The 27,599-nt window shown below is 34.3% G+C and overlaps 1 protein-coding gene across 3 annotated transcripts in view; it reads right to left on the minus strand.

The window, feature by feature from the left end:
* Nucleotides 1–27,599, minus strand: part of LOC118194589 (uncharacterized) — a 290,113-nt gene that overhangs the window by 194,375 nt on the left and 68,139 nt on the right. The gene's annotated exons all lie outside the window — the stretch shown is intronic.

Consider the following 27,599-nt stretch of genomic DNA (forward strand, 5'->3'; position numbering starts at 1 on the left):
TTATCTATTGCTAAACTATTGCTAAATTGCTATTATCCATCGTACTAGGAATGTTTATTTTATGCGGAAGTGTCCCGTTTTTTGATTTGTATGGAACTGTGGTATGTCGAAATATTATCAGAGAGCTGTCAAGCAAGCTTTTAAATGTAAACAAACAAACAAACAAACAAACAAAAAAAAAAAAAAAAAAAAAAAAAAAAAAACCATCTGGTGACCGAAGCTTCGGAACAGTGCTTCACATCTAATGCCGGTTTGGCCACTCCTTCCTTTCTTACCTTCATGGGTATCGCAGTCAGGCTCCCCTAATAACTACACCGTCTGGGCCGCCTTGACTTAGTATATGCTACTAAACCGACTGAGACTCTTTAAAACATTTTTGGCCATTACCTTGTTTAAGAATAGTAATATCTTCAGGATAATTTTCATACTTGGTTGATGCTTAATCAAGTTTATTGCACAGCAAATAATATGCTTCCGCACAACGTTCGATAAACACACATTTAGTGCTTTCTCAGACTTTCACGAGCTCATTATCACAAATCTGTGAAAATATTTCTATCGCTGCAAGTTAAGCATTCATATTTCCAGACATTTGAACGCTTTTTATCGTGCTAAAATTAGATTCTCCCCCCGTTAAAATTCCATTTTTCCGTAGACATGTTTTCAAGTGGTCGAGCACTTACAATTAAAGCTCAGAATTTTTAAGAGATGACTCTAATTAAATTAACTAATTAATTAATCTAATTAACTAATTAAAACCATATTTTACTAATAGATATAGAAGAAAGCCCTTGTCTGTTGGAATGGTTAATATCTTCAAACTTCAGGTTTGAAACTGACACTATTTGAAACTGTAGACAGAGGATTACAGACATCGTATTTTAAACTTCTGAATGATAATTATATCTAATACATTATACCTAACTAAAAACAACAATCAAAATCCTTTTATTTAATTTACCTATTTAAATAGTAACTGTTCCTTTGGCGGTAATTGTTATCTTATCACAGGCACAAAAATTTCTGTAGTCGCTCATTGCAATAAATTCTTTCACAATACTATCGCTATTAATTAAAATGTATAGTCATAATTAAGTGAACAAATATAGATTATCGGGCAAAATATTTCCACTAATTAAAATGCTCTACAAAAATATAACTTTTAAGGCAGTTTTTAAAGATATACTTTTCTGGGTGACTTGCGTACAATATTAGAAACTTTCTCTGAAATGAAACTGTAAAATTATAAGATTAATATTTGAACTTTAGATAACCAATTCGTAGCTTTTTCTGTTACACATGTAAGATATCGTTTAGTTTATTAACCAACTATTTTATGTTAAACTGTTTTCGTGTCCGCATCGTTTCCCATTTTGCTGCCATAACGTAAATTTCTAGCCCGTGTTATATTATATTCAAATGAGGTCGAAATTAGACAATATTTAAAGGAAGGTTTTAGAGCGTGGTTAATCTACTTTTGAGTTAAGAATAAAAAGGTATTTTAACCCTTCTTTGGAGTTGTTATTTACTCAAAAAGAACTCAGCGAATAATCGCTACGCAGTTCTTCAGTATTCTAGCGTTCAAAGAATTATGTTTTAGCTAGGATATTACAACAAAATAGTAAAATATTCGCCTTAACAATGGAGTAGACCATAAAGAATTTTGATTACTTTTCAGTTTGCTTCTGAATCTCTCGTGTTTGATTTGAGATTAAGATAGCTAAAGCGGGATGTAAAATTTATGCATCAATATGTCGCTACTACGTACTAAAGTCTAAGCAGAATCTGCCTGGATAATGGACTTCTCCAAAGCCTATTTACCCTTCGAGCGGAAGACTCATCCACCCTGATGATGTAAGCCCCAGGTGTTACTCTTTTCACCAACGGACAGAATAGAAAGTACTGATTGAAAAAGATCCTGAACATCTTTATCTTCTGGGCTCTGCGCCAGACAGAGAGAAGAATGGTTATGGATCATAAAGCAAGGTTAGTGACACGCCTCCTGGCTCGGGCTGGGCAAAACCTGGCAGCTCTTTGACAGCCGAAATAATCACCTTTGGTCATTTACGTCGCGTTTCTATAAAGAGGGCACATTCTACGCTATTGTGGATTCGTTTTGTATAGTGAATGCTCCCCCTTCGAGAAGTATCGTGCAGTTGAAATCGTTGTTACACTTGTTAGAAATATTCAAGAGCCATGTGAACACTAAGAGGGGTACAAATCTTTGAGTGTATATCGTTAATAAATTATATTTTAATAAGTTATTGTGAACGTTACCAACTGTTACTTCTTTTAAAATCTTTATTAAAATTCAAATAGAATTAAAAAAGATTGAAAATAAAAATAAAATATCTGAAAGGTTTCAGATTTTAAATTGCGTCCAAAGGGATTTTTTTTTTTTAAACATTTTGTGTGTTATCTTTATTTATTAAATATAATGTTCTTCGAACTTAAGCTATAAAATTCAGTTCAACAGCAAACATCGCAAAATAGTTTTATATTGAGCCTATCTTTAGAATTTCCGATACACAGTCTCACGCGCTGGAGATAAAAATGTTTTTTCTGTACAACATTGTCATGGCTCGCTTTGAAATCCTTGAGTTTGTTAATCAAGTTTTACAAAATATAAAATCGATAATAAAACAAATTCCAAATTTGGACTTCCAGATGCCCATATTCGCAGTAGGATTACGTTATTCAAAATTGGATGGCTCTAGGTACCGTTGTTTTATCACAATGTTAGAAACATACATACATTTATGCAGATTCTTTATTATTTAAGTTCTTTAAACATAACACAGGGCGATAATATTTGGTGGCAACCATTTGAAAAGTAAAACAACGCTTGTTATGAATCAGCGCAAAATGCCAAAACGAAATTAATAGTCCTTCTGGGAAATTGCCCCTTTCGACTAAAAACTGAAAGTTCTCAGTTTTTATAATACTTTTAAATGAGCTATTTTTTGGTGGAACAATGTTCCTCAGGGAAGACGCACATATAACTTGATCCCCAATGTAAGCTTCGCATCTCTGTACTCGAATCCTTCACTAAATTACTTTATAACAGGTCATTCCCCACATATTTTTACGCAAGAAATTTGGCAAATTCTGATATCTGTATATGTGGGGAACAGGGAACGCCTGATCATTACACTTTCTCATGCCCCTTAACCGAGGATATTCACATAAAATCCCCAAGAACTGATCTCCTGGCATTCCAAAGGTTTTTAATCGAAGATAAACATCAGTATCCAAAGTTTCAGAAAATTATGCAACGACTCTCTTCCTACGGCCTAGAACTCTGTCAAGTGTAAGTCCACATACTGCTTAGTGAACTTTTACATGCTGTGATTATGGATAAAATGGCTCCCCTCGTGAACTTTATAAACTGCAATAAATCAACATATCTGAAATAACCCATGGACACCCACACCTCTTTAGCATTATTATTACAATTCATTCTAACATTGTGTTGCCAGTACTAATTATAAATATCTCATTATGTTTATCTGTTTATTAATTATGTTTATCTCCTATTTTTGTTGCACCAAATCAGATGTTCAATTTATCTTGTGAATCTCAAATTCTATTCCTACTATTTTGTAATTTACTTATGCCCTACACCATTATTTTTAATAAATACTGGATGCGGGGCGTACTGTGGAATTGCACGATGTACCATAATAGGCAAACTATAGACCTTTTGGAAAGCTTCAGTCTATGTAAATTCCTATAAAACTTCCAATTCCCCCCCCTTTTTTTAAGAGTTAGTATGGGAAGGCATTACCAGTTGACCTATGGTACATCGCTGGTGTCTCCCATACTTTTACCTTTACCTGTATTTTTATCTGTACGATTATGTTATGTATTAATATATTGTAACTATAGAATTTTACCTGGGTATCAGTATATCATTTATTGTTGCATCACATATTCGTCGTATTAGCATTATTTTTAAGGATTACTTTATTATTATTATTATTATTATTGAATTATTAGTGCAAAGAGGCAATTTGCCCAGAAGGACTACTAATTTCGATTTGGCATTTTGCGTCGATTCACGATAAGCATTGTTTCACTTTTCAAATTGTTGCCTCCAAATATGTACCATATTTAAAGAAATATGGTACATATTTGGAGTGCCTGTACCCTCGCCCTGTACCATATTTAAAGAAATTAAATAAAGAAGAATCTGCATGACTGTGTGTATATTTCTCACACTGTGATAAAATAGTACCTAAAGCCATCCAATTTCGAATAACGTAATCCTCCTACGAATATGGCCATTTGGAAGCCGAAATTTGAAATTTGGTATTTGGTTTATTGTCGATTTCATATTTTGTAAAACTTTAAGGAATTTTTGATTAACAAATTCAAGGATTTCAAAGCGAGCGATGGCAACGCTGTACAGAAAAAACGTTTTTATCTCCAGCGCGCGAGACTGTGTATCGGAAATTCTAAAGATTGTTCATTTAAAAAATTATTTTGCGATGTTGCTGTTGGACTAAATTTTATGGTTTAAGTGCGATATTTAATAAATAAAGGTAACACACAAAATGTTTAAAAAAACGCCCCTTTGGACGTAATTTAAAATCTGAAACCTTCCAGATTTTTTTTATTAATTAGGATTTATTTTCTTTTTAGTAATAGTAATAGCAGTATTATAGTTTTATTATTAGACCAGAAGAGCGGTAGCCCAAATCGGTTATTCCTGAGACGATTGTTCCCGAGAAACCGTGTCACAAGACTAGATATCCGCATTCATGTATACAGCATTTCTTTCAGATGTTTCCACTGGTATTTTTTTCCGTTTCTACAACAACTTCTTATGTTATTTTCGCTCAGCTTTCAAATCCGTGACAAAATGGATCGAAATTAGTAACAGTATAGAAAATTCTCTCAGTATAGGCACGAGGTATGACGTCATATAATAAATTCTATCAATTACCTTTTGACAAATTTCTTGGAACTTGCAAAAGAATTACGTTTTAGAACTTATAGCACTTAAAAAAATGTTCCTGATAATAAATGAAAGAATATTATGGTAGTAAACTAGAAAAGAAAACTGTATTGCATAAGCTATTTTTTCAAATTTGAGTAAAATTCTTATTTTGACAGATAGAGTAATGTTCGGCTTAAGGACAGATTAATGTTCAGCAGTTGGGTTTTAACGGAAACTAAGATAAGTGCTCCCTACGGGATAACCACCGTGATGATAAATGCCGTAAATGCTTCCGACTTCTTGCTGAATAGTAGGAAATTCCTTTAATTTAGTTTTTACTTCCTTGTATGAAGTAAAAGAAGTCGCGAAAACTTAAGTATCATATCTTCGGTTATCAAATTTCGGTTACGTACATATGATTCGGTTACGTACATATGAAGTAAAAGAAGTCGCAAAAACTTTCAAGTATCATATCTTCGGTTATCAAATTTCGGTTACGTACATATGATTCGGTTACGTACATATGAAGTAAAAAATGTCACGAAAACTTTCAAGTATCATATCTTCGGTTATCAAATTTCGGTTACGTACATATGATTCGGTTACGTACATATGAAGTAAAAGAAGTCGCGAAAACTTTCAAGTATCATATCTTCGGTTATCAAATTTCATGATTCGGTTACGTACATATGAAGTAAAAGAAGTCGCGAAAATTTCAAGTATCATATCTTCGGTTATCAAATTTCGGTTACGTACATATGAAGTAAAAAAAGTGACGAAAACTTTCAAGTATCGTATCTTCGGTTATCAAATTTCGGTTACGTACATATGATTTATTTCTTCTAAGTGTGAACTTCAACGGCCACCACGACGTGAAGCAGCTTCGGGCACGGTCAGTATTTGGGACTAGGGCGTTAAGCACTTGAAAACTCCCCGTGCTGTTAGCATTATTTTTTTTCTTTAGTTCCCTTTAGTTCCCTATTATATACAAATATTTATTTTACATAGTATTAACTATTATTTAAAAAGCATTATTTTCTTTATGAAGAGAAAATGTATGCTATGTAAGAAGAATTGATTAAACGCGAGCCTTAAATTTAAATAGCATGCTGATTACATATGTGAAATTTACGATGAAAGCTATATTTTGAAGCTTTCATCGTAAATTCGCACCGGAAAGATTTACTGTACATTATTAGATAATACAATTCTTTAGCGTATCTTTAAATGAAATCCTCGAACGGGTAAAAATTTTACCTTTAGAACAATCGTTTTACGATTGTTTTAAAAACAATACAAAATTGACACGAAACACATCATATACTCTTTTATGCGTTACATAAACAAAAAAAAGGGGGGTCATATTGCTCCAAAATTTGAACGTATATCTTGCAAAAACGTTACAGGGCCTCTTCTAAAAGGCATATCAATTCAGTGCCAGCAATGAGCCGGGAATTAGAACATGACAAAACACTCGCATACGTTTTTAATAACGCCGACAGATCAGTCAATTGGGGCCCAATTACACCCACTTACGGAAAAGAGGGGAGTCGAGCGATGAGGTGTTCCACACCATCACACCATCACGTGACACATGCCATTTGCTTCATTTACGGCCGCCGGTGATCTCAAGTCACGTAAAACGCTGGCTACCAGCTTGCCACCGCAGGGCGGTTCTGGTTCTGCTCACCAGGTCTCCACTAGAGGGGATTAGGATGAAATAGAGGAAGAAGGTCTTTCCGTTTCCTAAACATCGAACATGCTCACTTGATGGAGAGATACCTTATCGACTTGTAACACGGCAGGAATATTTCGCAAGAGGTTATACTTCCAAGCTAATGAAAATCTTAACTAATAAGAGCTGTAATTCTCTTTCGTTATGATGTTGCTGGAAGAGCCCATTTACTTTTTGTTCGCATTTTCCTGTTTTGTGTTGTTTTCATGACTGTATCCAAACCAGCGACTATTTTTTCGTTCACCATTATTGTTGCTCCACCCCGGGACTGAACTGCTAAATAAATACCGAAATTTCCATCCCAGGCGAATGGGTTGGCTTGTGGGTGGTTCGGCGACAGGTCCGTATAATGAATCGTACATTTGTGAGGTTGCATAATACTCACTGCATTTCTGAACTCAAAAACATATTTATTACAATTACAAAGCTCTTTACATATATATCTATATATAATTCATGGATAGTATAGAACAATTATGGTAGTAAGGTATAGTCTTCCTGACGTGAGGATAGTCGTATAGACGTACATACGACGTGACAAATATATAGACGTATATGCATACATATAGACATACATATAATAGACATATAGACGTATAGACGCACATATATAGACATTTTTGTGGCGTACATATAGACGTCACAAAAAATCTCTTTTTGAATCCATTTTAGAAAAGAAGTCATTTCTTCTACATACAGACGTCACGCAAAAAAAGGGGGGGATACGGGAATGGTCAGAAGGACATTTTCATTGAAATATGATACCCGAAATTTTTCTCGATTACAATATTTTTTTTCTCGATTACAATATTTTTTCTGCTGACGAGGATCTCTCTAGTCGAGAGTTGAAGAGCATTCTGACGTGTTGTTGTCCTGATAGAAAACAATCGGCAAACTGAATTAGCCACGCCTCCTGAATTTTTCAGTTGTATTTAACATCCTCTGATTTGTTATATCTGGAATGATATCAGAGGAGAAACGAGATCATTGCTTCGTCAGCCCTCATGAAATCAAGCGTCTTCGACGACAGACATAGTGCAGAACGTTAAATTCTCTTGACACTGGTCGTGAAGTTACGTGATCAAGCCTAACAACAATCTAATACCATTTAAGAAATATGCAATAAAGAACAGACACCTTAGGGACAAAATCAGAGACGTTCTTATACATATCCAAAGACTCGGACAGGATATTTGTCATATCTAATGCTTATTCATCTCCATATGTTACTATACCATATTTGTCTTTTTTATTTTATTTATATATTTTTATTTTTTTATTTTTCATTATTTATTTTATTTATTATTTTTTATTTTTTTTATTTCATTTTAATGTTCCAACAGTTTCATTTATCTACGCAATGCTGATGGACGGGAGCTCCAAAGACTTGCTTATTACACCTTCCGCCTTAGAAAAGACATTTATTCTTACATTTATGCTTTTGAAAGCATCAGTTGTTGAACTTTTCAAGGATAGTCTTTTCTCAATATGATTTGTGTACACTATTAATACCAGAACTCAGTTATCTCAGAAAGTCCTCTCAAGTGGTAGATGGTGAAAAAAGAGGGGCGGGAGAACCTCGGACCATCCCCCGGGGTGTTCTCCCTCAAAATTGGGGTGGAGAGTTTAACAGTTAGCTAGGTTCAGCAATACCTCAATTACCTGTGGTACTACGGAGGTGCTGGCCTAGCTTCTACCTGTACCTGTACTGCCAACTGGAACGAATTATCGCGTCTGCGATGTCACAACCGTATCGTGTGACACATCGAAAAAGCTTGGAAACAGTGACTTGCGGTAACCGAACAAACAATTTTCTCACCTCTGTGTGGTCCACCGCAGGCTCTATGGTTGGTTCTCGTGGTGTTTCCCATGTGCAAGGTTAATAAGACCCAGTTTCTCTTAGAAAGTCCTCCTCAAAGACATCCCTTCCCTTAGGAAGACAGCCCTCTCATACTTTGACATACTTAAATAAATTAAGTATGACTTCAACATTCGGCTCCATATAATTCTTAAATGTACTTCAAAGAGAAGAAATAACTTTATATTCACATTGTTTTGAACAAAGATAAATGTTAAGAGACATGTTTTAATAAAAAATGTTAATATTAATGCTTGGCAGAGCCAAGCAGAATACATGGCTAACAGTCCCGCACCATTTTCAGAAATTAACTAAGAAACAACACTTACCCCAAAATTACCTTTTTTTCTCAGTCTTTTTTTCCCGTTTTCCTGTGCTATTCATAACACCCGAAGGAATATCATAAAATGATAAAATGGTAATCCATCTTAAATGTTTCGGAATTCTCTAATGTTACCAGAGAGTATATTTTAATCTAGAAAATGAAATAATAAAAAACTAGGGCATTTAAAAGCAATAAATACATTTCATAAGAATATTTTTTCATAAGATTATAAAATAATTTCATAAGAATATTGCAATAAAGAAGAGAGGTGCAGAACTAAACGTTATAGCAATTGCATACAAAATTTCAACCTTCAACGGCTAATCGTTTTTGAGTTATGTGAGATACGTATATACGTACGTATAGAAGTACATACGACGTGACAAATATATAGACGTATATGCATACATATAGACATACATATAATAGACATATAGGCGTATAGACGTACATATATAGACATATAGACATATTTGTGGCGTACATATAGACGTCACAAAAAAATCTCTTTTTGAATCCATTTTAGAAAAGAAGTCATTTCTTCTACATACAGACGTCACGCAAAAAAGAGGGGGATACGGGAATGGTCAAAAGGACATTTTCATTGAAATATGATACCCGAAATTTTTCTCGATTACAATATTTTTTTTACTTCGTACAAGGAAGTAAAAACTGCCGGATTTGAACATGAGTTGCATATTGCAGATATATTTCTTTATTTGGGTAAAATCTTCGTAAACCTAGGAACTAAATCCCCTTTGCATCATTTCAAATTCATGACCCCTCTTTTTAATTCGAAAGATCTTTATATTGTTTTCATTAAAGATCACAAACATGCATAAAACCGTGCAGACATACATTCATCTTACCAGACATTCATATTAAAAAACACTAATAACTGCAGTTTCTTGTATGTAAAAAATATTTCAAAGAGTTTGTATTTTGAAACCGAGCGAATGTAATATACTATATATTGGATCTTATAACGTCTTTTTACGGAGGTTTTACAAACTTTCTAGAAATATATTAGTTAATAAATACCAGTTTTCTATTTCCTTTGTAATTACATTATTTTAAGCATCTTTCATCTGTAAAAAATTTAATTCCTTCGTAAAGAATTTCCAGTAAAATTCTTCAAAAGGAATTCAGCAAGTAGCATGATTCGGTTATTGATAAATGATAAATTCGGTTATTGATAGTATTTGATAAATTTATTATAAATTTTCTAGCAATATCTTTATTAACAGAGTTATCTTTATTCTTTCATTTGAATAAAAGTAATGAACACCCAACCCCTCTCACGCACTATTACTCGCCCCCCGCCCCCCAGTAATCGTTACGTTTACCTTTCAATTTTCAATCTAATAGCGACGTTGCATGCGTAGGTGCAACCCATGCCACGTGTGAATCGTCTGCATAAACAAAAAAGGGCTTTAATATTCTCGTCTATATGCTATCTGCTCCCACGAGATAATCTTGATTGTAATTATTAGATTCTCGATTATCGACCCAGTGTTGCTTGTCGAGGCACGAATAGTTCGGGAAAGATAATAATTGCAGCAAAAAATCATACCGTTTTGCACGGCATGTGAATTATGTGATAAAAGATCATCTTACCGATAATGGCGTCTATATGTGCTTGTTAGAAATATATTTGGTTCACGTATCTCATTGTTATGATTCCCAAAATGTATCTAATTCCGTTTATACTTGATTTTGATTTTTCTTTTTCGAATAAATTGACTGCTGAGATGATGTCCCGTTTACGATTACTTGATTATATAACTTAAAGCATCTAAAGTTAAAAGTAAATTGGAGTCATAGCAAGGTAATTCCTCAACAATATTAATAATTGCATCCTTGTATAAGAGCTTTAACACAATATCAAACGAATTCAAAATTAAAAAATCTGATGTGTACACCACATGACTTCCTTGTACAAAATATTAAATTATACACATTTTTCTTGCATTGCATTTAAACTTATTGGATTGAATTAAATCTACTTCGCCGACAGCTCATAAACCACAGTAGAATAAATGCATTCTTTAAAATTCACTCTAGTATTTGTTTACCATAGCGATACTTTGGCGCTAGATTAACTTAACAGTATTATATTTCGTTCATATTATAACTCATAATGCACAAAATTTATATCATTCAAAGAATAGAATTATCTAATCGCTGCCACATGTTCTATTCAAATACTGCAATAAAACTAGAACGATGTATGAAAGAATTTAAGCAAACAAAACAAAAAAGAAACAGTTTTTCACAGACGATTGAGTATTTCTCATTCAATTAATTCAGTTCTCACTTCGCGAGAAGGAAAAAATACATAAAAACTCAAAATATCTATATTAAAAATTACGAAGTAAGTCTTAAACACTCATTTCCTCAAAAAAATTCTAGAAAGTATTAAGCATGATTTAATTGGCAATAATAAATGAATGCGTTATCTTTGTTGTTGCGAAGCTAAGTTTCTCTAGATTGGCAACAAATCCACTAGTCTCCTGTTTCAAATGTAAACATCAATGACCGCCATTAAAAAAAGGCTTAGCGGCACTTAGACAACTTTAAAATTGTTGATAATTCTAAAAATATTGCATAGAGATTTACTAAAGGCATAAAAACCTTAACCGGAAGATAAAAACAACATAATTCAATCATTTTTGAAGTAAAAAAATGTACAATTCACAAACATATAAGAGTAAAGAAACTGAGATCACTGATCCGGATAACAGAGTGGATATATATATATAAATATATTTATGTACGTTTGGTGACCGATTGCAACCAAAATACGAGGTGCACATCTACATGTTATAGCAGTCCTATATACAAAATTTTAACGTTCTGAGGCAACTCGTTTTTGAGTTATGCGAGATACGTACGTACATACGTTCGTACAGACGCCACGAAAAATTCTCTTCAGAATTCATTTTAATTTCATTTTTTTTTGGGGGGGGAAAGAGTCTTTTCTTCTGTCCTTACGTACAGATATCACGCAAAAACATTGTTAAATTGCATTCGATAGCGGTCAAAATGGATATTTTTGTTGAAATATGCTGACTGAAACTTTTCGCGATTACAATACTTCCTTTTTACTTCGTACAAGGAAGTAAAAAAGAGTCATAGTAGCTGCTCTTTCTTTCTCGAAAACTAAAAATGCAACAAGGGAAAAAATATACAAGAAATAAAAATATAGAAATTAATTTCCTTTTACTGAAAGTCCAATTCAGAACTCATAAGGGGAAAATGAATTAAAGCTTCACAAAAGTTGATTAATATGCTTCGAAAAGGAAATTAATTTTTGTATTTTAATTATCTTGTATATTTTTCCCTTCTGCATTTTTAGTTTTCGAGTTTGTACTATTATGATCCCTTTTTAATTTTGAATTTGCTAGATATTGTGTTAAACCTCTTATGCAAGGATGCAATTATTAATATTTACAATATTGCCTTGCTTTGACTCCAATTTACTTTTAACTTTAGATGCTTTAAGTTATTTTACTTCAATCCTGCAGCTGTAGTGCAGGACGAATATAATTTTTTTTTTTAATTTTTGCCCCTTATTAAGTTTCTTTATGTGTATATTTACATGTATACATATATATATAAAGAGAGACAGATATAAGTAAAAATTATCTGCTATGAAAAATGAAGTAAAATTTGGTTAGTAAATGTGTGTTATTGCGGAACTTAATAATTGGAATTTGTAAATAGTTAAACTAGAATTGTTAACTTATAAGGTCAGGCCTTCTTAGCGTGCCTTCCTGGTGTAGTGGTCTGCTCGCTGGGCGCGTATTCCAGAAATCCGTGGTTCGATTCCCGGGGAAGGCGTTGGTTATTTTTAATCTTGCCTGCTTCCAAAAAAATACCTAATGTCTAAAAACTAAAATGAAAAACTAAAGAATAAAACAAGAGATTTATTGCTGATTCCATAGAAAGATCTCGACTTAACAAAAGGAACCGGAACCTCTCCATAACGCCACCAACAATTTATGAGTAACGGATTTCCTCCTTTCGCATTTCTGTACAAAATCCTTATTCCAATTTTAAATAGTCTATTCGATTTTATAAAACCGAATTTAAATTTTAAAGTTCAGGATTGTAAAATACCCGCGTCTGGGAATTAGTTCATACACTGTAAAGACCCTTATTTTCGCGAGCCCGTCGTAATCGCGAAAATTTTAAGCCTCGCGAAGTACTTTTTTTTTTTTTTTTTTTTCCTGCGTCAAATAATAATAAAAAATCAGAAATTTTTCACTTACCCAAAATTTAATGATTTATTGCACATTGCACAGTTACAAGCTTTTTCTTGACAACTTTCTTTCTTATAACTATTTTTTGAATAATATACAACTATATTTCTCTATAAAACAATAAAATTAATGGAAGGCAGCTCATTTTCTTAGAATACTATTTATACAAGCTTCTTTAAACCCATTCAAAATTATCTCATGTCTGGCTTTAATACCGTTAAATACGCGCACAAGCCAAGAAGCGTGAATCGGTTTTAGTCGTGATATTCGCAAGTCCACAGATTCTTTCTCCTCTAGAAATTGAAGCTCATTAGAATACCACTCAATAAACTCATTCTTGAGCAAACTCTTCAACTCGTTTACTCGCCGGACGAACCCATTTACTCGCCCATTTACTCGCCGGACGAACTTTTCGGACAAAAGGAAGTTTCTTAAAGTGCTTTATGCAAAAGATGTACTTTTGGAATTTTTCAACTTTCTCAACTTTACTTAAGTACTTTTGAAATTTTTCAACTTTCGGTTCGGTTCATATAAAATTCGCGAAATTTTCAGCTCGCGAAATCACCGATATATTCATTTTCGCGAAAATAAGGGCCTTTACAGTATATAGATATGCATATATACAGGATCTGTCATTACATGCGACATGCGACGGAGGACTTGGGCACCACCCCTCTACCAATACGCTTAATCGGTATCGCGCCACGTCCACCTTTATCTAGATAACCCTATGTAGTCATTGTGCTAATACACTAATGCATAAACATCCATACAAATTTGGTACTTAATACAGTGGCGTTAAAGCTAATTAATGTTAGACACTAGATAATACGTTACCATGTTACAAGGTGTATGCAAAAGAATGGATACCGTAGCATATATACATAACGTGTGTACTCATATGTTGAGTACACTATGATCCTTTGAAGCATTATCATTAGACACACAAGATATGTACAGAGGCTGTTCGCACATTTTTTAGACGATTTTGGTAAGCGGTAATAAAAAATCGTTTGCTTCATAAGAAGTAATTGCAATTGTACTATGTTTTTAAAAGTCAAAATCATCGTCTGTGGCTTGAAAGTTTTGTTTTTATTCAAAATGGCGAATTTAACAAAGCAGTGGTTCGAAGGCTACATTTACGCTCTTTCCGAAGAGAAATATGCATACTCCGTTATCCAAAAACGATGTGAGAGTCATGGTTTTGTGATAGCGTTGATAGGTAATATCATCAACAAGAAAGAAAAAAAAAACGTCAAATTGGAGCCTGAAGTGGGACAAAAATTCCAAACAAGTATCCAAGGAAAAAACGGACATCTTCGACTATTGCGAAGGTACGTTGTTTAATGTTAAAAGAAAATCCCTTTAGTCAAAGGAAAGTTGCAAAATCATTAAAATGCTCAGTGTCCACTGAAAACAAAATAATAAACGTTGATTTAAATCTTAAGAAACGCAAAACGCGAAAAAACGCAATGTGCATGGTCTTCTTCCAAAGCATATCGCTCAACGAAGGACACGCTGCAGAATTCGATATGAGAAACACTTATCCAAAGAAAAATGGAAAAAAATTGTCAAAATAGATGAAGCATAAAAATTTAAGTACATGGTTCAAAGAATCGAAAGAAAGTTTTTCTAAGGGATTCATGATTGTTGCTGGTTTTTCTTATAATGGCAAGTTAAAAATAGTGTGCAAAAAAGTGTCAAGATTAACTCCAAATACTATCAGGAACATATTTTATCGCTCATTTTTTCTGAATGAAATACCATCGCTTTACCCACAGCGCCATCCATCTGTGAGACTCCATCAGGACAAAACTAGCAATCCCTACTAAATCTTCCGATGTGTCACCTATGGATTTTTGTGCTTTCGGACTTTTAAAAACTGCATTAGCCAAACGTTATTCCAAAACCCTAACAGAACTCTGGAAAGCTGTTCTGGAGGAATGGGATAGAATACCTCTTCTGCAACTTCAAAAGGCATTATTATCCCGGAAATTACGGTGTCGAAAGATAGTTCAGATTAAGGGATGTCAAATAGAACATTTAAAACACAAAAATTTTATGTAATTTAGTTTTATGAATACAATATACTTCGTCTAAAAAATGTGTGAACAGCCTCTGTACATATTGAAATATTAGGTGCGCAATGTTATGCTAGAATTTCTCTTAAATGGATTGATGAAAACCTAACTAAAAAAATATATTGATATACAGGGTGTATCATTACAGCGGTGACAATATTTCAGGAGAGATAGAGTACACCTAGACGATGGGAAATCACATAGCAATGCATGGTCTTAAACGCTTTCCTGGCGCGGTACTGACGACACAGAAAGCAAAAACGGGAGGACACAAACAGTGAAACAAAGCCATGTTCTATTATGTTTAGTGCAGCAGAAACCAACAAATAAGGACGAAAAATAAACAGCGATCTTTATTAAAGAAGGTTTTTCCAAATTGCGACCCCGTACCGTGATACAGGCTTCACTTCTCCGGCCCACGGAAGATCTGCATCACGAGTGGAAGATCACATGAAAGATGCATGACGCACGGTTCCTGCATAACGGCCCGGGTCTTAATTTCGAACGTCTTCTTTGATGACGATCGTTTTCATTTTATACTGTTTTTTTTTTTCTTTGTTTTTGCTCTACTCCAAATAATAAACATGTTTTCTCACCCTGTTCATGTCCTTTCTTTCTTGACTTTTGTGTCGTCACTGCCGCGCCAGGAAAACGTTTCCGACCATGCATTGCTATATGATTTCCCATCGTCTAATTGTACACTATCTCTTCTGAATTTTTGTCACCGCTGCACTGATATGCATTGTATGTATACACATCGTATATATATGTTACCGTAAAAGACCGAAAGTGGAGAATGTCGAATTTTCCCGGAGAATGTCAACATTCACCAAATGCGTCGGTGAAAGATCGAATATTATATTATATTCTTGTACATTCGGACCTTCACCGATGCATGTCGACAATCACAGATATGCTCTGGTGTAGGTCGAGGAAGAGAGGAGTATATGCACACGCTTTGTCATTGCAAAAGGAAGTATTCCACAGATAAATGCAGTTGTAAAAGCAAGGACCTCTTGTGCAGGTCAAAGTGTCCTAATAGTTTAAGTTGTTGCATTAAATATGATTTGAATCACATAATTTAGTAAGTTTTTAACTTCTATTATTTTCCTTTCTCATTTTGAATGTACTGTGTGTTTTACGTTCTTATGTTCTCGTTTTAAGTCTCAATTGCGTTTTTTCGAGACTGAATTACGGAGAAGAAAATATAATATTCTTATATGTTCAACATTCACCATTAGCACATGGTGAATGTCGACATTTAGCGGTGTAAGTCAGAAATAAGAGTACTTGGAAAATATTTCGGACATGCACCAAGCGACTATGTGAATGTTGACATTCACCGGTGAAAGTCGACATTCTCCAGATTTCGGTGTTTCACCGTAACATATACATATAGTATAAATATATTGGCCAAGGAAAGGTGCGAGAGCAACTCCAACAGGTGAAAGTGGAGCTTACAGAAGAAACTGGAGCCATAAAAAGTCGATATGGAAATGATAAATATGGTATCTGAAGAATCAAAGGATGAAGAAATGAAGGAAGTAGCTAATGAACTGTCTGAAGAAGATCAAGAAATGAAAGATGAAACAACTAACGGATCCGTAATATATCCGTATATATACGGATTTAACTATACGCATCAACCGTGTGAATGTATACTATTTCAGAAATCTCTGATATCTCACTATATTTTAGCAGTTAATTATAATAAAAAAGAAATTACGGCTTTTTTTTTTTATAATCCTTTAGTATTAAAAATCAATTTAAAGATTTCAGCGTGGCGCAGTGTACAATGAATATTAAATTACAGTAAATAAGGTAGAAAAGTGTTCAAAATGATTTAGTGAAAATTAAACGTTATTGCGTCATTAGAAATAAAAATATCTTTTGAATGTGTTCTAAAAGTATAAGTTATTTCTCCCGCCTTCCTAGCGTGCCTTCGTGGTGTAGTGGTTCTGCACACTGGGTCGGTATTCCAGAGGTCCGTGGTCGATTCCCGGAGAAGGTTTGCTAATTTTTCATCTTGCCTGCCTGCAAAAAAGTACCTAATGTCTCTACAGTGGCGCCCGAACTAAAAGGGTTGTGGATGATGCCTCTTCACACCCAGGATTTGGCGACTGGGTCCCCTAAAAACCCCTCTCGCCCTTTAATAGGGGGAATATATAAGGTATTTCTCCCGCCTTCTTTAGCATGCCTTCGTAGTGTAGTGGTCTGCACACTGGGCGCGTATTCCAGAGGTCCGTGGTTCGATTCCAGGCGAAGGCGTTTGCTCATTTTTCATCTTGCCTGCTTCCAAAAATACCTAATGTCGCTACAAAAGAACCTCCTAAGTTTGAACAGTTTTCTAGTATACGTTTGTCATTTTTGCTTATTAATTTAACTCTCTAAGATTGAGACTTTTAAATTTTGAGGTTTTTATTTATTTCACATGCAACTGTCATATAGTAAGACAATAGAGAATTCAAATTAATAGCGTTTGTCATAATTGTTTTACAGTTATTTGACATTAAAATGTTTCCCATTTTCATTTTAAATAAATAAAATGCTTTTTTTTTTTTTTTTTCAAAAGAAGTAACATTTATGTATCTACTGATCTGTTTGTAAAAGAGAATCATGTCTGCATATGCAAATAAAATGTGTGAGCACATTTTCCTAAAAACACAAATCTGTTGATGATTTTTCAAGTTTCTAATTTTCCATAAAAATTTAAATTTCTCTTTTTCCCTTTTTCTAAAAAAATTGCTTGCACAATGTTGCACTTCAGAAAGATAAATTTCAATTTTCCAGATATATCTGTCAGAACATTTCTATCAATTTGCTGTCACAATGTTGCACTTCAGAAAGATAAATTTCAATTTTCCAGATATATCTGTTAGAACATTTCTGTCAATTTGCTAGCACAATGTTGCACTTCAGAAAAATAATTTCAATTTTCCAAATATTTCTATCAGAACATTTCTGTCAGTCTTCCAAACATTTCTGTCAATTTGCTAGCACAATGTTGCCCTTCAGAAAGATAAATTTCAATTTGCCGGATATATCTGTCAGAACATTTCTGTCAATTTGTACCATAATGTTGCACTTCAGAAAGATAAATTTCAATTTTCCAGATATATCTGTCAGAACATTTCTGTCCGTCTTCCAAACATTTCTGTCAATTTGCTAGCACAATGTTGCCCTTCAGAAAGATAAATTTCAATTTTCCAGATATATCTGTCAGAACATTTCTATCAATTTGCTGTCACAATGTTGCACTTCAGAAAGATAAATTTCAATTTTCCAGATATATCTGTTAGAACATTTCTGTCAATTTGCTAGCACAATGTGGCACATCAGAAAGATAAATTTCAAATTTCCAAATATTTCTGTCAGAACATTTCTGTCCGTCTTCTAAACGTTTCTGTCAATTTGCTAGCATAATGTTGCACTTCAGAAAGATAAATTTCAATTTTCCAGATATATCTGTCAGAACATTTCTGTCAATTTGCTAGCATAATGTTGCACTTCAGAAAGATAAATTTCAAATTTCCAGATATTTCTGTCAGAACATTTCTGTCCGTCTTCCAAACGTTTCTGTCAATTTGCTAGCACAATGTTGCACTTCAGAAAGATAAATTTGAATTTTCCAGATATATCTGTCAGAACATTTCTGTCAATTTTCTAGCACAATGTTGCATTTCAGAAAAATAATTTCAGTTTTCCGAATATTTCTATCAGAACATTTCTGTCAGTCTTCCAAACATTTCTGTCAATTTGCTAGCACAATGTTGCCCTTCAGAAAGATAAATTTCAATTTTCAAGATATATCTGTCAGAACATTTCTGTTAATTTGCTAGCATAATGTTGCACTTCAGAAAGATAAATTTCAATTTGCCGGATATATCTGTCAGAACATTTCTGTCAATTTGCTACCATAATGTTGCACTTCAGAAGGATAAATTTCAATTTTCCAGATATATCTGTCAGAACATTTCTGTCCGTCTTCCAAACATTTCTGTCAATTTGCTAGCACAATGTTGCCCTTCAGAAAGATAAATTTCAATTTTCCAGATATATCTGTTAGAACGTTTCTGTCGATTTGCTAGCACAATGTTGCACTTCAGAAAGATAAATTTCAATTTTCCAGATATATCTGTCAGAACATTTCTGTCAATTTGCTAGCATAATGTTGCACTTCAGAAAGATAAATTTCAAATTTCCAGATATTTCTGTCAGAACATTTCTGTCCGTCTTCCAAACGTTTCTGTCAATTTGCTAGCACAATGTTGCACTTCAGAAAGATAAATTTCAATTTTCCAGATATATCTGTCAGAACATTTCTGTCAATTTGCTAGCATAATGTTGCACTTCAGAAAGATAAATTTCAAATTTCCAGATATTTCTGTCAGAACATTTCTGTCCGTCTTCCAAACGTTTCTGTCAATTTGCTAGCACAATGTTGCACTTCAGAAAGATAAATTTGAATTTTCCAGATATATCTGTCAGAACATTTCTGTCAATTTTCTAGCACAATGTTGCATTTCAGAAAAATAATTTCAGTTTTCCGAATATTTCTATCAGAACATTTCTGTCAGTCTTCCAAACATTTCTGTCAATTTGCTAGCACAATGTTGCCCTTCAGAAAGATAAATTTCAATTTTCAAGATATATCTGTCAGAACATTTCTGTTAATTTGCTAGCATAATGTTGCACTTCAGAAAGATAAATTTCAATTTGCCGGATATATCTGTCAGAACATTTCTGTCAATTTGCTACCATAATGTTGCACTTCAGAAAGATAAATTTCAATTTTCCAGATATATCTGTCAGAACATTTCTGTCCGTCTTCCAAACATTTCTGTCAATTTGCTAGCACAATGTTGCCCTTCAGAAAGATAAATTTCAATTTTCCAGATATATCTGTTAGAACGTTTCTGTCGATTTGCTAGCACAATGTTGCACTTCAGAAAGATAAATTTCAATTTTCCAGATATATCTGTCAGAACATTTCTGTCAATTTGCTAGCATAATGTTGCACTTCAGAAAGATAAATTTCAAATTTCCAGATATTTCTGTCAGAACATTTCTGTCCGTCTTCCAAACGTTTCTGTCAATTTGCTAGCACAATGTTGCACTTCAGAAAGATAAATTTGAACTGTCAGAACATTTCTATCCGTCTTCCAAACATTTCTGTCAATTCATGGAACAAAAGGTTTCAATTCACGTATCAAATTCTATCATGGCATACTTTATAGTACCTTCATAACTTTTAATAAAAACAAGATCTTCAATATTTGTAGAGTGTACGTTGTTTGAACCAAGATTTGTATTCATTGACATTTTAAAATCATTTACACCATACTTATATGCAGAAAATGCATTCCTAAAGCTATGCATTAATACTTTGACTTCAGTATTTTCTTTCTTTGGTACTTACGTATTTTCGCAACTAGTGTAACGTAAGCCAGTTTCCGAGATGCAAAATAAAAAGTAAATCATCAGCACAGTTACAGAAAGGAAAGACACAGCTTTCCCGTCACGTGACGCGACGTACTCCTCGGCGTTTTCCGGGAAAAAAGCACTTTTTTAACCTTTTCGTTTTCATCCCAAGGAAACCGCACAAGGGGGCTGTCCTTACAGAGTTTTTTCATTGATAACTTTCCGGTCATTTCGACGGACACTCGGGGTATGTTCCCATGATAACCGGAAGTTCTCTAATATAAATCTGTTTCATCAAAACTGAGAATTATCGCACTACCTTTGTAGAAATCACTAAAATTTCAGAATATACCAAACTCTGCATAAATACATATATACGTACATAAAAATGTTTTAGGTAACCAGTGCTTGAGGCAGTTTTTCATTTTTAAAAATTCAATATCCCCATTTTCGCATGCATTCTTTTTTATTGAATTCTAAGTTCCAGTGGTTGTTATGGACAAAAGTGTAATTATTTTTTGCCTCAGCCTCAATTAAAAATCTAGTCTTATGGAATTTGCCTACAGTAGGTAAAAACTGCAGGAAAATTTCAGCAGGCATTTCGTACTTTGCCACAAAATCATTAAAGGACGGTTTACATCTTCTCCGGCCAAACAGCGGCAAGGCGGTAAAGTCTGAACACTGGTAGTTCGGTTCAAGGCTCGAATCCCCCGAAACGGAGTGCCGGCATTGTTGTTTTCGTGTTTTTCCCCCATGTGTAACGTCTATACGAGCCGGTTTCCCTTAGAACGCCCTCCACGAAGGCATCCCTTCTCTTAGGCAGATAGCCCTCGAGTGCTTTGCCTTTATTAAATAAACAAAACCAAAACTAAACAAAAACTTCTCAAAGTAATCGTTACGAAATTTTCACTAGAACAAAAGAATGCATTTTGGGATAAACAACTACTCAAGATGTTAAATGTGTATGCCTGTGGTAAATATTGTTTTACAAAAATAAGTCATTATTCTTTTTCCCCGTAAAATTCGACAAACAGCGCCAAGGTGTTTGCGCTAATACGTAAGTACTATTAGAGCAACTAACTGTTTTGTTTGTCTTTCTGTTTGTCAAACAAGCACTTTTGTTTGTCTGTCTGTCTTCAGCACATGTGTTACTTCACACTACAAGATGATTCAATATATGAAGCTCTTTTGTTTGTTTTTGTTAAATTTACATCTATATATCACAGTTGTATCATTACGTTGTGCATAAAGCTATCCTAATTTTTTCTCTGTCGTTTGGGTAATTAAATATATATATATATATAATTAATTAAAAACAATCTAACAGGTTTCGGATTTTAAATTATGTCCAAAGGGGCGTTTTTTTAACTTTTTATGCGTTACCTTTATTTATTAAATATAATTTTCTTTGCACTTAAACCATAAAATTCAGTTCAATAGCAATGTCGCAAAATAATTTTAAAATGAGCCTATCGATAGAATTTCCAATACACAGTTCCGCGCGCTGGAGATAAAAGGTTTTTCCCCCCCGTAGAGTGTTGCCATTGCTCGCTTTGAAATCGTTGAGTTTGTTAATCGAAAATTCGTTAAAGTTTTACAACATATGAAATCGATCATAAAACAAATTATAAATTTCAAATTTGGTCTTCCACATGCCCATATTCGTCATTCAAAATTTGATGGCTCTATGCCCCGCTGTTTTATCACAACACGAGAAATATATACACATTTATGCAGATTTTTCATTATTTAATTTCTTCAAATATAATGCAAAACTCTAACATTTGATGGCAACAGTTTGAAAAGTGAAACGGACATTTATAGTGATTCAACGCAAAATCGCAAAACGAAAAGAATAGTCCATCAGGAACAAAGCCCCTTTGGACTTATAAAGAAATTTATCTGCTTTGATGGCAAAGATTTGGAGAACTTGATGAGAACGCACCATTTTTATTTCCTTGTACGAAGTAAAAAGGAACTATTGTAATCGCGAAAAAGTTTCAGACAACATATTTCAACAAAAATATCCATTTTGACCGATATCGAATGCAATTTAACGATGTTTTTGCGTGGTATCTGTACGTAAGGACAGAATAAAAGACAATTTTCCTCCAAAAAAATTATAAAACTGCTTTAAAATGAATTCTGAAGAGAATTTTTCGTGGCGTCTGTACGAACGTATGTACGTACGTGCGTACGTATCTAGCATAACTCAAAAACGAGTAGCCTCAGAACGATGAACTTTTGTATATAGGACTGCTATAACATCTAGATGTGCACCTCGTATTCTGGTTGCAATCGGCCGCACCAAACGTATATAAATATATTTATATATATATCCACTCTATTACCCGGCTCAATGATCTCAGTTTCTTTACTCTTATACGTTTGTAAATTGTACATTTTTTGCTTTAAAAATGATTGAATTATGTTGTTTTTATCTTCCGGTTAAGGTTTTTATGCCTTTCGTAATTCTGGAAGCAATATTTGTACAATTATCAACAATTTAAAAGCTGTTTAAGTGCGGTTAAGTTTTAAATAACATGGCGGACATATTTGTTTACGTTTGAAACAGCAGAATTGTAGATTTGTTGCCAATCTAGAGAGACTAAGCTTCGCAACACAAAAATAACGCCTTCATTTAGTATTGCGAATTAAATTAATGCTTAATTCTTTCTGGAATTTCTTCGAGGAAATAAGTGTTTAAGATTTACTTCGTAATTTTTAATGCAGATATTTTGAGTTTTTATGTATTTTCACCTTGTCGCGAAGTTAGAACTGAATTAATTGAATGAGAAATACTCAATCATCTGTGAAAAACTGTTTCTTTTCTGTTTTGTTTGCTTAATTTCTTTCATACGTCGTTTTAGCTTTACTATAGTATTTGAATAGAACATGTGGCAACGATAATTTTTCAAATGATATAAATTTTGTGCATTCAGAATGTCGTTATAGTAAACAAATATAGTGAATTTTAAAGAGTGCATTTATTCTATTCTGGTTTATGCGCTGTCGACGAAGTAGATTTAATTCAATCCAATCAATTTAAATGAAATTCAAGAAAAAAAAATGCGTATAATTTAATATTCCGCACAAGGAAGTTATGTGGTATACACATCAGATTTTTTTAAAGTTTTCATTTTATTTCATTAGAGAAAAGAACTCCAAACTTGTGTTTACATTCCTCAGTGCTGAGGTGCTTGGATATAATTTCAACATATTCACCGGAACTCACTCATTTCAAAGCTTTAAACATACTAATTCCCAGCAGTATCAAAATTGTGCGCCGTTTCATCTCCTGTACAATCAATTTTTGCCGTGGAGATCATGGTCCCCTTTATTTGAACGAGCAAATCTTTCGGGAGGTATTGCACTCTCTGACCACATTAAGTTTTCCCTTCCCCCAGACTATGGAGCGTCAAATTTCGTGTTCTCTGCGGAGAAATAACAGGCTACTTGGGGTCATTTGCATAGCAAATGCTTAAAGGGAGATGGATGCCACAATAGCCGCAGAATCCAGAGAAATCTTTTGCCATCTCATGGCGGCCCGATCAAAGGAAAATTGAGCAGAAACAGAAGTGGACTTAGTGAAATGGAAAGTATTTTAAACTCAAAGGGCTTACGTGGACTAGACCAGACGAATTAAACTTCAGTGATGGCGTGTTTTCGCCACAGCACTGCTGTGTGTAAGGTATAACTTTTTCATGTGTGAAATTCGTGGCGTATCAAGTTGCATTAAATGGCTAAGTGTTTGGAAAAGAGGTTTTTAATAGTATTTATTGCTATGGAGGTTTAAGGACCGGAATTATTTCCAGAATCTTTCAAGTATATCGAAGTATCTGTAAAATATTTGACTCTTGTAGTAAATCGAAAGGATGCCTTTATTTTTTCTAACGAAGACAAACCACATTTTCGAAGAAATTCCTTGTATTAACTTCATGAGAAAGTTTCTCATAAATTTAATGTATTAAGTATTCCTTCTCCCCCCTTCCCCCCAAAAAAATGACGGTAAGTAAAATGACGGTAAAAATGACCCTCTCTTTTAGTTTAAAGAGCTGCTGGTGTTTAATGCACAGGATTACTAACGGAAGTGTAAGGCGGTTATAGAACAAATAAAACGAACAAAAGATTTTACAAGCACATACATCTTATTTTACACTCATGTCCATAAATTAAGGATAATTTGGAGTCACGCGGAAATCGAACTCTAAAATAAATATATCACCTGTAAAATCACTACACACATCTTCAAGAATCATATGCAAATTTCAGGAAGTAACCAGATGACACCGATGGTACGTCACAATGACGAGAGTGTAAGAGAGTGATATATAAGGAATACAGGCAAAGAAGTAAAATTGTTCGCTGGCGCTTTCAGTGCAATAACGGAACAGTTATGACACAAAGGACGCATTTGGATGATTTTTTACATGGTAAAATTATCGGCCGTCTGGAATGTGGTCGTACCCAACTGGAAGTATCAGATGAACTTGGAATTGCCCAGAGTGTCATCTCCAGGCTTTGGCAACGATTCCAAGATGATGGTAATATGAGTAGACGTTACAGCACAGGTCGCCCCAGAGTTACAACGCCGAATGAGGACCGGTATTTGGCAGTTACTGCCAAAAGAAACAGGCGGAGCACAGCCTCAGACCTGTCTCGTCAGCTCTCTTCAGCCACTGGTACGACAATTTCAAGGCAGACCGTGTACAGACGCTTAGGGCAGACTGTTCTATATGCTCGTAGACCTGTCAGATGCGTTCTACTTACTGCAACTCACTGTCGCCTGTGGTTAGCCTGGAGTAGAGAGCATGCATTGTGAACACCGCAATAGTAGGCTTGTGTGATGTTTTCTGACGAGTCTAGGTTTAGCTTACAGTCTGATTCTCGCCGGACTTTCATATGGAGAGCTCCAAGTACCCGTTACCACCAAGAAAACATCATTGAACGACACCGTTACGGTGGTGCAGAGTGCTCGTTTGGGGTGGAATTATTCTGGGTTCCAGAACTGACCAGCATGTTCAAATTGGAACCATGACAAGCCAAATCTATCGGGACGTCATTCTGGAACAACATGTAGGTTTGTTTCGGGCGCCATGGGCGCACAATTTGTGTTATGGATGACAACGCTCGTCCTCACCGTGCAAAGATCATAAGCGAATGCCTTCAATCGGAGGATATCACCCGTATGGACTGGCCAGCATTCTCAACAGACTTGAATCCAATAGAGCACGTGTGGGACATGCTTGGCCGACGAGTTGCAGCCCGTCAACTTCCTCCTACATGTTACCGGAACTTGGGAGAACATTGCTTTTTGAGTGGTGTAATATCCCCCAAGATCAGATCGATAATTTGATCCTCAGCATGCCTAGGCGTTGTACGGACTGTATTGCTTCGTCTGGGAGACATACAATGTATTAACAATTATACCAACCATGTAATTTTGGTTTTTTTGTAAATAGGTTTTTTTTGTAATTTGCTCCAGGGAGAAAAAATCGCTAATTTTTTAATAATATCAAACATATAGCATCTTTTTTTTGCTCTTTACCTTTTGTTTAATAAATGAGCTTTACAAATAAGTCAAATTTGTTTTGCTTCTAACTTTTCCTTTGCCTGATTTTGCATTATTTTTAATTTATGGACATGAGTGTATTTTACCTATGTAAAATTGGTCGAACCCTATGTAACATTGGTCGATGATACGAGAAATAAGATACATAATTTAATATGTCTGCAGTTATCGCCATAGTATAATGTTAAATCTATAAATAAATTGCCAAGTGTACTCGGATAGTTACTTTGAAGCCTATTGCTATTAAAATGACGTTTCATAAAATCAATTACATTTGCATTTCGTTTGAGGTTTACCTTGAAATCGCCCGTCATATTAATAGGAACATCTGTATCTACAGTAAACTCTTCATCGATCAGTAAAGTTGTAGAGACATTAGGATAGCTTCTAAGCAGAAGACGTCAAAAATGAGCAATGCCCTCTCTAGACACGAACCACGAACCTCTCGAATACGCGCCGAGCGTGCTGACCACTACACCACGAAGTCATGCTAAGAATGCGGGAGAAATACCTTACAAAGTAGTTTCAGAATATTTCATCAATTCACCAAACAAGAACTTCCTGAAATCTTCTGAGTTAACAGATGCAGGAATATATACGGATGCTAGAATAAATCTTGACTGCCCTTTAACATTTACATCAACCATACAAATACCACCTATTTCTGAATTCTGTATTCTCTTATGTTGCTTAATAGTAAATTCTATTGGTACACAGTCTGCTATACTTGGCAAATTTCTGTAAATCGAAATACAACTAGCTTGGCGAAATAAAATAAAATATAGCAAACACTGACTATCTACGCACGGTTGTTTACTAGACGACCTTGCCACTCACACGTGGTCGCACATGAGCTCAGAGCTTTGTCTTCATGAGCTTTATAAGAGATAGACTAACGCAGTGGGCGGGGCGCGCGTCACCAACATGTCGGCAAGAAAGAGTAGGGACGATCTGGTTTACTTTAACACTGAAACCTATGGCGTTTGTATCACATAACTCTTTTTAATTATTAAATGTGATACGTTGTATAGTGATGAGATTATAAAAACCACCGTTTTTTTCCAAATAGGATTTAATATATCTCATTAAAGCACTTTTTACTGCATTTCGTCCATTTTTTTACGCGTAATTCTTGTACAAACATCTTTACTTTGGTAAAACGGTAAAAACTCTAAGCACAAAATTTATGAACTTAATTTTGCGCAAAAATAAATTAAAATTAAATAAGATTGACAGTACGTGATGCTTTGAAATAAATAAAGTAAAATTAAATAAGATCTGATAATTTTTTTTTTTTTTTTTAAATTTAATGAACATTTTCAGGCAGTGATTTTCCAAACTATAATAACATTACAAAACGATCATATTTATTTGATTATATGATCATTAAATTATTAACA

This window comes from Stegodyphus dumicola, chromosome 6 (assembly GCF_044657685.1).
Source record: "Stegodyphus dumicola isolate Sdum_Otavi_A_Nest chromosome 6, ASM4465768v1".
NCBI lineage: Eukaryota > Metazoa > Arthropoda > Arachnida > Araneae > Eresidae > Stegodyphus > Stegodyphus dumicola.